We start from the raw sequence: 15,076 nt of genomic DNA on the forward strand, positions 1-15,076 counted from the left end.
GGGAGTTTGGAGAGTACAAAGAATGTTGGGTTTGTGCTGGAGGACTGTGTCACAGAGAAGCAGATAGATATGTTGTAAACTTTTTCATACTGTCTTCTGTGAGTGGTCCCTGACCTGTTCTCTTCCCCAGATTGTGTCTGGAGATATCTGGCAAAGTGCTAGATGGCAAAGGCAAAAATGTGTACATGACAGCCTGCTAACAGTCAATGCTATGGGTGATGGCAGGCCACAATTTAAACCTGTGACCCGGACCTACTATAGCTGTTACTACCATAAAACCAGGCATAGTTCACTCTTTTCCTGGAATATTTCTATGTATTCCACTTTCATATATGGTTTCAAACTTACCTCAGCATCCAGTATTGGGTTACCACAAACCTGATGGAGGTATTCCGGTCAAATATCTATAAAAGGTAGAAAATGGTATAAGTTTTATTAATCACCTACATTGGTGGTTCAGACTTCTAAACACATATCTGTTCCTGCTTTATATTAAATGTGTTCCTTGCATTTAACTTACTAGTATAGACATAGCCTCTGAGTTATTCTGAGTGCTCTGGTTATTCTAACCAGAAGTCTGTCCAGATTTGGCCAGGAATTTTTAGGTCAGGGCTGGAGCTTGCGTCTTCCTCCTGCTAGACTTTATGACATGCTGATATTTAAAGGGTTACAGCTTCTGGGGCTGGTGAAGACTCTTTTCACTGGAACAGAATTTGCAGCGGAGTACAGGAGGGTAGCAGGACCTCTGTAACCCTCCTGTGATCCCCAGACAGCAGAGGAACCTCCAAGAGGTCACCCACGTAAGCACAGGTAAGAGCAGCAGCAAGGGTCTTACACCTGACATCAGGGAACAGGCTAAGACTGCTCCCCTGGCTTCTCCTCAGCCTAGCCTGCCCAGAGCTGGGTAGATTCATAGATCTGCCATAAAAATTGAATAGAATTTTTTTTTTTAGGTTTTCTTTTCCTATTTTTTTCACATCAATTCCCCCTCCTCTTATAAACACTTATTATATTGTAGATCTGCCCAGATCACCGGAATTTAACCAGCAGAGTACCATTCCAGTCTTAAGAGTTGACATACTGATACATGCTAGTCGGTTTCTCTTTAATTACCTGAGAAATAGGAAAATAATGATACTATAAATATAGAAGATACTGAATTTTTAGGAGTAGTGGTTCTGCAACCTATTGTTAAGCAGCACATACAAGTGTTTTGTGTATGCTGAGATTAATTTTCAATACGCAGTTTCCCTTGGGATATTTATATTCTCCAAATCAGCATAGAACTGTCCATCAAAAGTAACTTTATAAATATATATATACCCAAACACCACACACCACACACACACACAATGACTGCCACAAACTTTTTGGGGTTGCTTCTTTAGAGAGCTGTAAAACTGAGTAACAATTTCTGTGCACAATGACCTGTTCAGGTACGTGGTTGTTCATTTCAACACACAATTGGAACAGAAGTACTTGTTGGCTTATTTCTTTTTTTTTTTCCTTCCACTTTTACAAAGAGTTAACTTAAAAATTCTCTTGTCTGAGAGGTAGAAATTATTTATGCAAGGGGGGGAAAATTATTTCATAAGAGATGCTTTGGAGTCCAGCCTGTTTTGGTTTTCTTACTCAAACCATTTACTTCTAATTAGATAAGAGAACAAAAAAAAAAAATTCCAAAGGGGAAAATACATTTTTTTCCACAAATTGCTTCCATCCTTTCTGAACTCTGCTAAGCATTTTTAATAGATATGTGCCCTTAGCTCATCTTTTGCATGCTAACAATTTAATCTGAATACCAATATAGACACAAAATAAACGATTGTTTCCTGCCAGAGGTATCTGCAGAAGAAATCTTGGAGTAAAACATTGTCTTTGCAGCTCATTGTGTCTCTAATTAGACTGGAAGGAGGCAGAAGCTTGCTGGTGTCAGTCTGTGTTTAGTATGCCCTGGAGCTTCAAGCTCCTGTGGGTATCAAAGTGCACTAATTAAATGAGGGGTCCACAATACCGCACTAAACATCAGAGTGAGAGAAAGAGTCCAGTGTCCTCAGTGCCTTTGAGAATCCATGGCCCACGCTAATTACCCATTGTTGAATTGACTTCCCATTCTACAAGGAATGAATGGTGCCTCTCTCCCCCCCTTCCCCCGGCCTCCCCCCCGCCCTCAGATTTTACCATCTTTGCTTTGGCCGCCTAATTAATCTTATGGAAATCTCCCGAAGCCAGATTCCAGCAAGGTTGCCCCGATGTTTATAATTTGATTTGTGATGATAAAAGTGAAGACACCCAGTGATGGAACAGTGTCATTTTCAACACTCTTGAGAATCGAAGAGGCTATCAATCTTTCCCACGTGCACGGCAAACTGATATCCTAGAAAATTAACTTCAATTAATAACAGAAATCCCCAGACGCACAGGGAAGTAGAGATGCTTTGAAAGAGAACCTTCAAAGATGTCTCTGGATTGTCTTTTATATGCAGACTCTTCTTTTTATATAGAAAGGATTCTCAATAAGGGAATGTGTGGCATTGGGGGGAGTTCCCCCTCTCCCCTTTTAATCCGAGCAAGATGAGGTAACATTTTATATTTAGGTTAGCAAGAAGTTAACCAAAGGTCTGTAGGTTAAAATCTGTTTTTATTTCCTCCCCATAGATACTATGACTTAAAGGATTATGCTACGCATTTCACTGAGGAAAAGAAATTTAAAATAAAAACGTTTTTTATCATAACACTCCCCTCCCCAAAATGCTGGAAAGTTAAGGGTTGGGCTGCTTGTCATTGCCAGCCTTCTTTGCCTTGACAAGATTTGTGATCTAAAGCTGAATGTTCTATCAGGAAAAAAAGACTTGTTAAGATTTTACATGTACTAACAACTGCAATGGCACAGGTACTAAAGACTCATAAAGGCAAGTTTTGTTCCTGTGAAACATTGCAACGCATGAATTTTACTCTACAAAAAATCTGCGATGTCTATGTTTGTGAGTGGCATTTCTGTGTTGCTGTTGTATAGGGTAGCTGGTTAGAAAACACTTCAGTTTATTACTAGCAAAATAGAAACAGATGTAGCTTTTCACCATTTGTGATACCAAGAAATTCCTTGCTGAACAGACAAAAAAAATTTAAAAGATGACCCAGTAATAATTTCTGGGTTGGGTTGGGGGCTTTTTTACATAATATTCCATAAACAACTCTAATTCAAAGTTATGATTAACAATTAATTTGAGGTGATGTACAAACAAAACTTACTGCCAGGACCTTACTTAACATTTAGCTTCCGAGTAATTTTCAAGGTAGCTTGAAACAAACCTAAGTTACAGTCTTAGCTTAGCAGCAAGAATGGGTTAAGTTTATTGCATTTCAGGTTCTTGTTATAATCTCTGTCACGTGAATGAATTCATGTTGTGCCATTTCTTGCTCTCATTACAACCTTTGTTACGAGAATGAGGTATTAGGATTTTAATGCCTCATATATTCTGTGAATTATGTTAGTGTGCTGTACTACTTTGACCTTTTAAGTATTCTGTAATTTGATTGGCTGGTAATTCTAGTCCTTTTCTTGTTGACAGCCTCAATAACCTTTCAGACAAAGGTGGAATGGCAATCCAATCAAAATGCAGAATATGTAAGAGTTAAAAATATCTAGTATAAAGGATAGATATCATTCATTGGGGGAAAATGAAATTTTAATTCTTCTAGTGATTAAAACTTGGGACATAGGTAGAAAACAGAAGTAATAATGCATTCCAAAGATAAAGCTTAGGATAACAAATGAAAGTGATAGGATTTTTGGGTTTTAACCTTACTTTGTGATAACTTGTGGTATTCTCTTGGCTACCTCTACTTGATAGAAAATTATAATTTTTACCATCTTTTTTAATATTGCCATATAATATGAAATTTTATTAAATGGAAGTTTGATTTTGTCGTGAGTATCTAGACCTATTTTTAAACAATTTTACCAAATTGTGAATACAATAAATAGGTATACACAAAAAGGCAGCACCTGAACACCTTTGTGAGGATTATTAGTAGTAATAGTAATCCATACATCACATGCTGGGTGTACAAAGTATCATGAAAGCATAAAAAAGTAGATGTCTATTATTATTTGGTACTATCATCTGCATGTTCAGTTTTAATGATTGGAGAAGGATCTCTATTTGTCAGAAACAGACATCTGGGTTTGTTTTCTTGACTAATACATTTGGTCTAAAAATAACAATACTGATTAGAATGAATGCACAATTAATATATTTTAGTATTTCATTGTATGTAGAATAGAAAGCAAACAAATTTTACAGAACCTAGCAAACTTTAAACTAATTCAGTTCTTTTCTGGAAATGAGTTCTTCCTCTGAAATATCTGCTTATTAAAAATAATGTTTTTTAAAATAATTCCTGTAACAACATTTTTCCTTTTTTTTCCCTCTTTTATCTTTCATAGAATTATATATGGAAAATGCATGCAAACAGTAGAAAACCTTCAGGAAGGTTTCTGATTTAGTATCATTTGAAATCTCTGGAAAAGCCTCTCAAGGAAGCTGTGCCAAACCCAGCTTGATACAATTCGGAGCTGAATTGCTGTAACTATACCTATAGGTAGGTATAGTTTACCCTTTTTTGTTTTGTTATTTCAAGTACAGATTTTCTTTGATTAGAGGTTCTTTTGATTAGAGGCCTATAGTTTTGTCTATGGACTCCATAGGAAGGTTGAAGTGGCATACATACAGTCTTAAAGTTACTTCAGAGAATTATTTTTTTCGATGAAGGAAATGAAAGAATGGATTCGTCCTTTTTCATAAGACCACATATTAGGTATATTTAGAGGAAGAAGGATCCTTTCAGGATTCCTACTTAAAGGGGGTACGGATTTCCAGCCAGCTGAATTTTTAGACTCTTCTACTTAGCAAAGAAGGGCCTAGGTCAGATCCACAGACCATAGGCTAAAAATTTTAGGAATCTTAAAGGGGATACCATTGATTCCTGCAGAGTACTTGTATGAACAGAAATACAATGTGGAAGATTTCACACCGCATAATATGAAGCTAATCAGCACACAAAATAGGACACATACTCAAGCTGTTTGATATATTTTCAGCCCTAATTTTATGGAGTTGTTGGGAATCCTATGTATCATGAGCAGAAATATCAGGAATAGAAAGTAGATTACAGTAATGTACCATATTGTCAGTCTGCAAATGCTGATGGCTTCTAACAGCCCTTGGAATTTAAAAAGCCTGGTCAATAGCTTTATGGCACGTTGGTGTGCCTGAGAGGTGGTGGAGAAATTGTGTTCTCTCTGTTACCACATGATGCAAATATCATGCCCAAGGTATACCAGGGTCTAGAGTGAGCCTGGATACCACCTGTAAATGACCAAGTGAAAAGTGTTTTGTGTTTTTCAACTAAAGCTGCAATTACATGAGTGTAAATGTTTCTTATACATCCTGGGGTGCATTAAAAGGAGTGTGGCCAGCAGGTCGAGAGGGGTTATCCTCCCCCTCTTCTCTGCCCAGTGAGGCCACATCTGGAGTACAGTGTCCAGTTCAGGGCTCCCCAGTTCAAAAAAGACAGAACTACTGGAAAGAGTCCAGCGGAGAGCTACTAAGACAATCAGGGGACTGGAGCATCTCCCTTATGAGGAAAGGCTGAGAGACCTGGGTTTATTCAGCCTGGAGAAGACTGAGAGGGGATCTTGTCAATGCTTATAAGTATCTAAAGGGTGGGTGTCAAAAGGATTGGGTCAGACTCTTTTCAGTGGTGCCCAGTGACAGGACAAGGGGCAATGGGCACAAGTTGGAACACAGGAAGTTCCACTTGAATACATGCGAAAACTTTGATGGTGCCAGAGCAGTGGAACAGGCTGCCCAGGGAGGCTGTGGAGTCTCCTTCCCTGGGGACATTCAAAACTGGCCTGGACGTGTTCCTGTGGCCCCTGCTCTAGGTGTGCCTGCTCAAGCAGGGGGGTTGGACAAGGTGATCTCCAGAGGTCCCTTCTGGCCCCTACCACTCTGTGATCCTGTCTGTCCCACTGATGTAAGTGTATCTTTGGTAAGACAGTTGCAAACATGCAGGTGTCTTCTGTTTGAAATGCCCTGGATTACCTGAGACATTCAAAGGTGGTAAAAGTCACACTGGAGTTGTTCTCTAGATCAGCAGCTGCTGATCAGAAACTGCTTAACTCCACATTGCTTATAATGATGAAAGACACCCTCTGTTTAGTCAACCGAATTTTAACCCCAGGGTGGGATTCAGAGGGATTAACCTTCTGGATGAAGATACTGAAATTGTGGTCTTCACAGAAAGATGATCTTATGTGAGCTTGGTAGATGTCTGCTCTTGCAGTCAATGGATTCAAGAGAATCGTTCAGCTCCCCAAATGCAGGCTGCAGGGTGAGTAGAGTGTCTAACAGTCTTTGCTGATTATTTTGGCTAGGAGCTCATTTCAGGGGCCAAACCATAGGTATCACCAACTATTTCAGGTACTTACTTTGGGACTGACATTGATAATAGTTTTATATTTGCACCTAGGATCAGATTTGTGAGAATGGGAGGAGTAATGGAGAGGAGTTTCCATCAGTTTTTTCTTATCATCACTGCTTTCCCACAGTGACTACACTTTGAGTTTCTTTCACCGAAGAATTAGGCTATTGCTTATCACTATAAAAATCTTCACACATGGACAGTTTATTCTAATCTGAGTATGTTTACATTATTACATAATTTAATACATAAATTTTGAAGATAATTCTAAGAAGATGGATGTTGAATCTCTTGTACCACAAAAGTATCAGACGTGATTTTATGAAGATACCAACATTTCCAATGGCTATGTTTTTCAGTATTGATGGAAGTGGTTCTCTTAATATAAAACCTGAATTTTCATGTCCAAATGCAGTGGTTTCACCATTTTGCCAGCAGTAGGTCACCTCCACTGGAATTAAGGCTGTTTAACATACTGAAAATTAAATAAAAAGGAAGAATGTGTTGTAGTAAAAGGCTTTATATTCAGTGAGATAATCACTGTACTTCATGTGCTCCTTCTTAAAGTGCTTGTTCCTGTCCTTTGGAGGTGACCTGAAAGTAGCCTAGAAATAGTATTTTAAGCTTCATGCTTTGCTCACTTTACCTATTTTTCTGTTCTGGTATGTGATAATGCAAATCAATTTCATTAAAGTTGAAAAGTTGAGGGAGCCGGCGAGCAAGTCTGGCTCAATCTTTCTTCTCAAAGCTGTGACTGTTGAAAGAAGGACTTAGGGTGAAGCCAAGCAGTTTAGAAGCCAGTGAAGGCAAGGGCCTGAAAATTGAGAAAGTGGCTAATAAGGCCAGGTGATTCAAGTCTATTTCCTCTAACAGAACTGTTTGCTTCATTCCTTTCATATTTAAATTAGGAACCACTCCACTAGAGTCATTAAAGTTTTACTTAAAAAAAAAAAAAAAAAGAAACCAAAATCAGATTTGACCTTTTAACTGGCTTCAAAGTGAGCCCTAAATTAACTAATTTATTGTTCCAGGGAAATGATCACCTGTGTTTGCACTGACCCACCTGAAGGATAAGCAATACCTCTTAGGAAAAAAAGGAAAGGAGGAAAGAAAACAAAAACAAATACATTCTGCATTTAATAGGCAACTTGGCCCCAGCTCTGTGCTTAGTTTTAGATAATGATATGGAACTCAGAGGAGTGCCTTTAAATTCAAATATTTCAAATGAAAGATGAAGTTCCTAGACATACGAACAAGTAACCAAGGGGTAACAAATTCCTGCATATCCACTAACCTATGGTAACTATGAAAGTTCATGCCACTGGCTCATTCATCGTTCATTACTGCCTTCAACTCACTTTCTGAAGGTGTGATTTGCTAATGTGCATCATTCACAACTGTGCAGAGTAATACAAGCAGCATCCAAAATGTGAACAGTCAGGAAGAGCTGGTTCAGGGAGCTTGTGTGCTTTCTCAAGGTGTTTTACTTAATGCACAGAAAGCACTTTTGTATTTTAAATGGTGATGTATTCAGAGAAGATACACAGTAGCTCCATATATAACACATGCTTCCCTGCCTTTCAGCAATGAACGGAAGCCCTGGTGCTATGATTTGGAACACTTGCCCCCCCGCCTCTTCCATGGCTCTCCTCTGAAGAAGACTATCCCTGCACACAGGAACTGCTCCAACGGGAACAGCTGTGTTTCAGCATGTCGTGGGACTCCACATAGCTCAAAAGCACTGGGTAAGATTTCTCGGTTGTCCCTGCATTCAGGATGCAGAAGAAAAGTGGCTCATCAAAAGTTAACAGCTAAAACTCAGTAAAGGTGGTGAAATTTCTCTTCCATCTACCCACTCATAGCAGCACAAAAGTGCCACAATGTCAGAAGTCACACACCATTTTAAAAATAATTGAGTACGAGTCATGTCAGCTGTGACAGATATTTTCACTTGTACTGATGAAGAATTAAAAGACTGAAAATGTGATTTTCTGAGTGTTTAATTCACATCCTATCTTTTTTCGCAGTGCTTTTCAGACTATTTAATACTCTAGAAAAAACGTTGCTCACAGAGTGTTCAAACTGGAGTACACAGCACCAATGGATGCCTCACAAATAATGGCATTCTTGACAGGACCCATAAGAAATTCTCAGAAGTAATGCCTGTGGGAGGAGAAATAAACAGAATTTTGTCAAAGAAACAATCAATCATTTTGGTTAGAAGTTCTGATGTTACTCCTTGAAGTATCAATTTCAAGGAGAATATTCCAAAATCAAAGATCACAGCAGCTACAAGTTCAAGTGCTTCTCATGGTCTCCAGGCATATTCACTCTTGCTCTCATCTCAGTATCTATGACCCTCAAGCTCTAGTGCATGCAGGCAAATAAAATTGTTTTCAGAATCAGATAATTCAGTGACCTCATTTTGATCATTACTTTCATAGACTCCTGTATTTGAAACAGCTTGACATTTTTTATTACTGACCTGATTTCTCCTTCTCCATTGCAGGCCCAAATGAATCATGTTGGAGGGAAGTATTCACTTTTTCTTCTGTCAGGAAAATATCTCATCTGATTGCAGCTGTAAATCAGATCAGATCTGGCAGAATTAAATCAGTTGGCAAGACCATTTTCCCTTAATGTTAGAATTAAGAAAAAAAAAAAAAAAAGAAAAAAAATCAAATTAACAAATCTGTATTTAAGGTTATCTCTAAGATTTGTTGGATAATATACAGACGATATAGAAGGATCGTGCTGGGCTGGCTGTATATTGCACCTTACATGCAGAACACCAAGATAATAAGGTTAAAACAATCTGCTTTATGCTGATTCAGGCTGGACTTTAGAAAGTGATAAACTAGCACTTTTATCTTCAAGCAATCCTTGATAAGACCTTTATTGCATAAGCAAACAAAGCAGTTAAAAAGTCTCAGAAGAGCAGTAGCCGTACATGCTGGCAGGAAGAACAATGATACGTGTTTTATTCCTTTCCTTACGTAGAGTACTGAAAAGTACCCCTTTTGTGGAAAATCTGAGGTTTTAATTGGGATAGAATAAAATACTTGACAGGAGACAGTGACTTTGCCTCAAGATATTCTGCAGATGCAAAAGGCCAAATAAGGCTTTTCTTCTATTAAAAACAGTTTCACTGCAACAACTATGCTTTGGATTTTTTTTCTTCCATTGTGCCACATTGTAAGTTCAACCAGTTTGCTGTACTATCTCACAGCAGGTCCTTGTGACCCAGTAACTTTTCAAGTACTATCCTCCTGGTGAATATCTGTTTCATATTAGCTTTGTCTCAGAATGGTATTTTACATTTTTCTGCTTTGATTCTCACCTATGTGAACTTATTTTCGCTGCATATTACCAACCTCCGCAGCCCCCATATTATTTTCCTGTCCTCACAGTTACTTGCAACACCTCTTAATTTTGTATAATTTCCAAATGTGAAGTCTTGTTAATGTCTTTTATAAGAATAAAAGAATTAAACCGAATTAAATAGATTGTATCTATAAAATAAAGCTCCAGGTTTGTCAAATGGCTCCATACTTATGCTAATGAGTTTGAAGAGCAGAAAGAAACCTCCTGAGTCCCAAATCCAGCATACAGGAGGCGGCAGGACCAGAACAAACAAAGCACATTCAGAACCAGGAGCATTTTGACTTAAGCAATGAACTTGGAATATCCACCATTACTACTTCTTCAACGCACCTCAATGAAAAACTGTCGTTTTACTGCCCAAGCATCAACCAGCACAGATTTTTACCTCCAGCCCAGACAAGCTGAAAGAGCTGTCAGGTTTCCAAAGACAAATGGGCAACTTCAGTGAGCTGGTGCTGCATAGATTCAGCAGCCAGCTCCCATCCATGTCCTAAACAAAGCAGCCCACAACTGAAGAAAGAGCTAAGCATAACACTGGTTTTGAGCTTAGTTACATTAATAGTACATTATCACACTAGCAATTGTCAGCATATGCTTTTCAGAAAACAAGGTTATTACAAATGGCTTTACAAAGAATTGAAAAGAGAAAAAAGGATGTTTCATTCTGAGACTGTAAATTGATTGCAAAATATTCAGCCAATAATCAGTCTTTATATACTCTGGCTGTTTTACTTAACATACTGTGATAATAAATATCTTTAGCTCAACTTGATACAAATATGTCTTTCCCTTTGGAAACAAAAACTAACAAAGCAAATGAAAACTATCCCACAGAAGCACAGTAGTGTTTGAACATCAATTTGACAGGTACTATAATTTCCCTATTAAGGGGCTCTGAATATCATACAGGAGCATACTGCTGGAACACTATAAGAATTCTTCACAGAAGCCATCTGAAAAAGAAAAGTTTTAGTACAAGTCAGAGAAGATATTGGAAGATGGACTCAGGCTGATGAATTTCACTGATGCTCCAAAACCATGACCTTGACTTATTTCCATTTAACACACATCTGTTATCACCAATAACAAGTAGAACTGAAATCAGTACGAGACAGGAGAGTTATCTCTGTAACAGATTTACTCTAAGCAGTGCTATGTCATCCCCATACATTTGTATGCGACTGACAAGAATCGAAGCATGTTCAGTTCTAATCTGTGCCTTCCTTACTATTTTACGTCTAGGGAAAAGATGACAGAGATGTGCACTACAGTCTTACCAGGACCCTCTGTAATAGAAGCCATGAATGCAAAAGATGACACACATTTTATTAATCTTCTTTCAACACCTTCTTTTATAACGTATTCAGAGCTTTCCTTTTCCATATTTAAATAGGAAAAAATGGTTTGGACTGTTAAGAAAGGGGAGGGAGAAAGTGGTTCATTCTTTACACAGAGATTTTCTGATGTTGTTGTGCCTGATCGTGTTACTAAAAGAGAAACTCATAAAAAGACACGAGCATTTGCTTCTTCTGTAGCATATCTCACTACTGAAGGAATATGCCTTTGACTTAATCTTCATCCTCAGACTATTCACCCTGGATGGCTATTGAGATTTTTACAGTATTATATATATATATATACAAACATCCCATTTATTACTACTAGAAGTCTGAACCTTGTGTTAAACCTCATGTTTCAACCTGCCGTAGAACAGGGCACACAAAAACTCCATAGGCTTTGCTATTCTAACCCTTAAGAACCAGGCAGAAAATGACAGGGTCTCTCTGCAAAGGGTCTCTTGCTGCAGAAGGCAGCAGCACAATTTTTGGCAATGCAGTTCCCTGTGAAGACAGCTGGTGATCTTTGCATGCTGGCCTTCTCCATCTTAAGACAAAATTCAAAGATAAATGCCCATCCTGACAGGCACAGACTCCTCCAGGAATGTGGCAATAGTCACCTCAAAGATTATGCTTTCCCCTTCAGAAATAAAGCACTTGTCTTACAAACAGAGGCTTGCAAGCCCAGGAAACTGGACTTCTAAGGGATCATGAAAAATCATGTGAATTCATTCACAATAAGCATGGAAATAAAGAATTTTATTTTAGAACAAAGTGCACGTACTTTTTCAATTCGGCTATCCTTAACGAACCCGTTATTTTACACAAGTATGCATCCACGCACACAGACACACACACAAACTTACTAACAGCTTCAAGACTGAGAAAAAAGCTAACAGAAATTGAGGATGTTTAAATAACTAGAAAGGATGCTCAGGGACATATGAGCCATAGGTGCCTAGACAGACCAATAGAATTTTTACAGAATCTAAGAGGGAGACTCGTTGTCTAGTTAGAATCATAGAATCATAGAATGGTTTGGGTTGGAAGGGACCTTTAGAGGTCATTTAGTCCAACTCTCCTGGGGCTATATATTAGATAATATCCCTGGTGCTTCCCCTTCTTCTTGCAAGACTGAGACAAAAACACCATTTAAAACAACACTAAACTTTGCTGGTTTAAGAGTTGCCACTGATCATGCTTCTAGCTGCTTTTAAAAATATACGTCTTGGAAAGAAAAAGGAAATGTCGGCTCAGACAAGAAGTAACATATTGGGGTTTCTCCTGTAAATTGTCTTTCTGAAACTGGCTAAATGTTGCCGAGGATTGAAAGCTTTTAAAAATTTAATTTTTTGCATAGCTTGTGGGAATGAGTTAACATTCCCAATCACATTTATTTATAAAGTAGGCACATGGTAAAATTAATACAGTGCAAAGGAAATCTGGCAATGTTTAAATTACATTTTAAAGGAAAGAAAAATGAACGGGCACAGAGATTAGCTTCTAGTGTCTCAAACCCTTGAAAATTAAGACTAAAACATTTTGGGAGATTATTTGGGGAGCATGCTTTTCTGCAAAAACTTCTCCTCAGATTAAGAGTCACTACTGAGCACCTTTCAAGGTCCCTAACCATAGACATGAAGGGGAGTATCCTTTAAGCCACTGAAATACTGTTCAAAGGAAAAGCATACAACACCTTTGTAGTAGCAATTGTTTTTTGCTTGTGTCATTCATAATGACACAAATTTTTAGACAGACAATCCCAGAAGAGAATCTGGTGAATCTATTCTCTTTCCCCAGTAATTCAGACAGAAAGCGAGTATTGTGAAATGTTTTCTTTTTCTTTCCCTCCCTCTCTCTTTCTCTTCCACCTTCCTTCCCTCCTTTCATCCCTTGCTCCCTTCCCATCTCCCTTCCTTCCTCCCTTCCTCACTTTGAATCTTGTGGCCCTGAGATGAAAGACAGTAGGACTCAAAGGAGAATACTAGCTCCTCTTTAAAAGGCACGTTTACAACAGTTTGGAACACTTGCTCTAGCACCACTTGGATTTCCAAGCAAGAGGAGAGTTGGTGACTCTGAAACATAGTTTAAAAATACTCCTCTGCATTTGCAAGCATCAGGAAGGACCGGAGGTAAAGCTGATCACATATCCTCTAGATATATACAATATATGTTTATACTCTTCTTTTTCCTACTGTACTTTTATTTTAGGACACAAAAATCAGAGAAGAACCTCTGTGGGGCATCAGGTGTTGGGCAGCTTCTGAGCACTCAGCCATTAATGTGTTCCCCGGTATAAATGCCGTGCCAAGCTTCTTGCAGAGAGTTTTCAGGTTCTTTGACTGGTTAGAGAGGAATAGAAGGCTTTGCATCCTGTCAGATCTGCATTAGGTTTATAAGATTTTTGCTAAAGTAATCATTTCCCTGGAATAAGGATAAGTCACTATGGAGACATGTCCTGATAGAATCATGGAGTTTTTTGGGCCATGAATCATAAGACTTGTATCATGTTACATGTATCTAAGAACTCACTGTTTAGAAGCAGAACAGAGCAGATCTAGTTACCTTATAACTCTTAACAGTTGATATAAATACTATTCCACTGCTTTGAAGGTGAATTCATACAGCAGTTAAGTATACAAATGACTTCTAATAAAGTGGTAATTTTTCTGTACTTTATAAATGCAATCATATTCAACTCAAATCAGTGAAATGTTAATTCACTTTTTAATGAGCTCCTCTCCAATTTCTGATTTTTTAAACAACTTTCAACTGAGTTGGTTAAATATAGTTAATAAGATGAAAGAGTGTTTTTTAATTAACTGAGACAAAATATTCCATTGTATATATGTGACTTTTGAGGTAGTGTGCGATAAGCTCAGAATTCAGGTTTTACTCTGTTTATTCTCCTTGTGAGCTTTGAACTTTGAACACAGCAACCTGAGGTGTGGAGGAGAGGTATTCTATCCCCCTCTCACAAACCTGTGTTTCTGGGAAAAACTCTTACTTTTCCTTTTGAACATGACTGCAGTATTATTGACCAGGACATGTTCTTCTTTCTGATCCATGAGAAAACAAAATGATTGCAGCCCTTAAGCCTGGTTATCCCATAAAATCTAAATGGGTCATTATGAGCTTCTGCGTTGACTCTGACATTGTACAAAAGGACAGGAAATTTATTTTTGAGGCCCCTTTAAGGCCTATGTCCTCATTCAGAGATACTCTGAATAAAATTGATTTCCCCAAAGCTTACAAAAAATAACTTATACCCTACTCACCTCCGCCTGTTTGCCGTCTGCAAGTCTGACTGAAAGCTGGCCAGAACCAGTGGAAATCTTGAAGCTGATTTCAGTGGAATATGCAATCAGGGTCCTTGAATGTGGGATTATATGACCATTATCAATCTAGTAATGAAAAAAACATGGTCATTAATTCCCATTCTGTAGACACAAAAATGGCTTTTCTCATATGCCATTCAGATCAGGTCTCAGAAGGATATTTACTCTTGATTTGCTCTGGCGTAACTGAACTCTGGACCTGGTCCACTATACAAATTGCATTGCGCAAGAGAGCAGTAGCTCTATCTTTGTTGTTGGCAGGTTACTGCTATTGCCAACCATCAGAGGGTTCATTAGAGAGAATAAAATCAGGGTATCAGAGAGACCTGACAGTGTGCCATGTCTTACTATCTTTTACCCAGCACAACTCAGCTGAAGAATTATTCAAAATAAAATGTAATACGTTAGAGCAGAAACTTATTTTTCCATGTGCCTGATTTTCTCATGCCATTCGTGTATTAAGATTTAGAATCACTGATTCAATTAAGGTATAGCTTTTATTCATATTTTGCAGCTATTGGAGCTGAA

The 15,076-nt window shown here is 38.1% G+C and overlaps 1 long non-coding RNA gene across 3 annotated transcripts in view; it reads right to left on the reverse strand.

The window, feature by feature from the left end:
• LOC142051705 (uncharacterized) overlaps positions 1–14,731 on the reverse strand; it is a 51,179-nt gene extending 36,448 nt beyond the window's left edge. Inside the window, exons 1-4 of one of the 3 annotated variants that reach the window (XR_012658593.1) lie at positions 14,489–14,731; positions 8,975–9,124; positions 8,560–8,652; positions 349–404 (exon numbers count right to left, since the gene is read on the reverse strand). This is a non-coding gene — a long non-coding RNA (uncharacterized LOC142051705). Of the gene's footprint in view, positions 1–348; positions 405–5,953; positions 6,965–8,471; positions 8,653–8,974; positions 9,125–14,488 lie in introns of those variants that run through there. The other 2 variants (XR_012658594.1, XR_012658592.1) reach the window with 2 other exon arrangements.
• Positions 14,732–15,076: the final 345 nt, after the last annotated feature.

The sequence above is a fragment of the Phalacrocorax aristotelis genome, chromosome 1 (assembly GCF_949628215.1).
Source record: "Phalacrocorax aristotelis chromosome 1, bGulAri2.1, whole genome shotgun sequence".
In the NCBI taxonomy this organism is placed as follows: domain Eukaryota; kingdom Metazoa; phylum Chordata; class Aves; order Suliformes; family Phalacrocoracidae; genus Phalacrocorax; species Phalacrocorax aristotelis.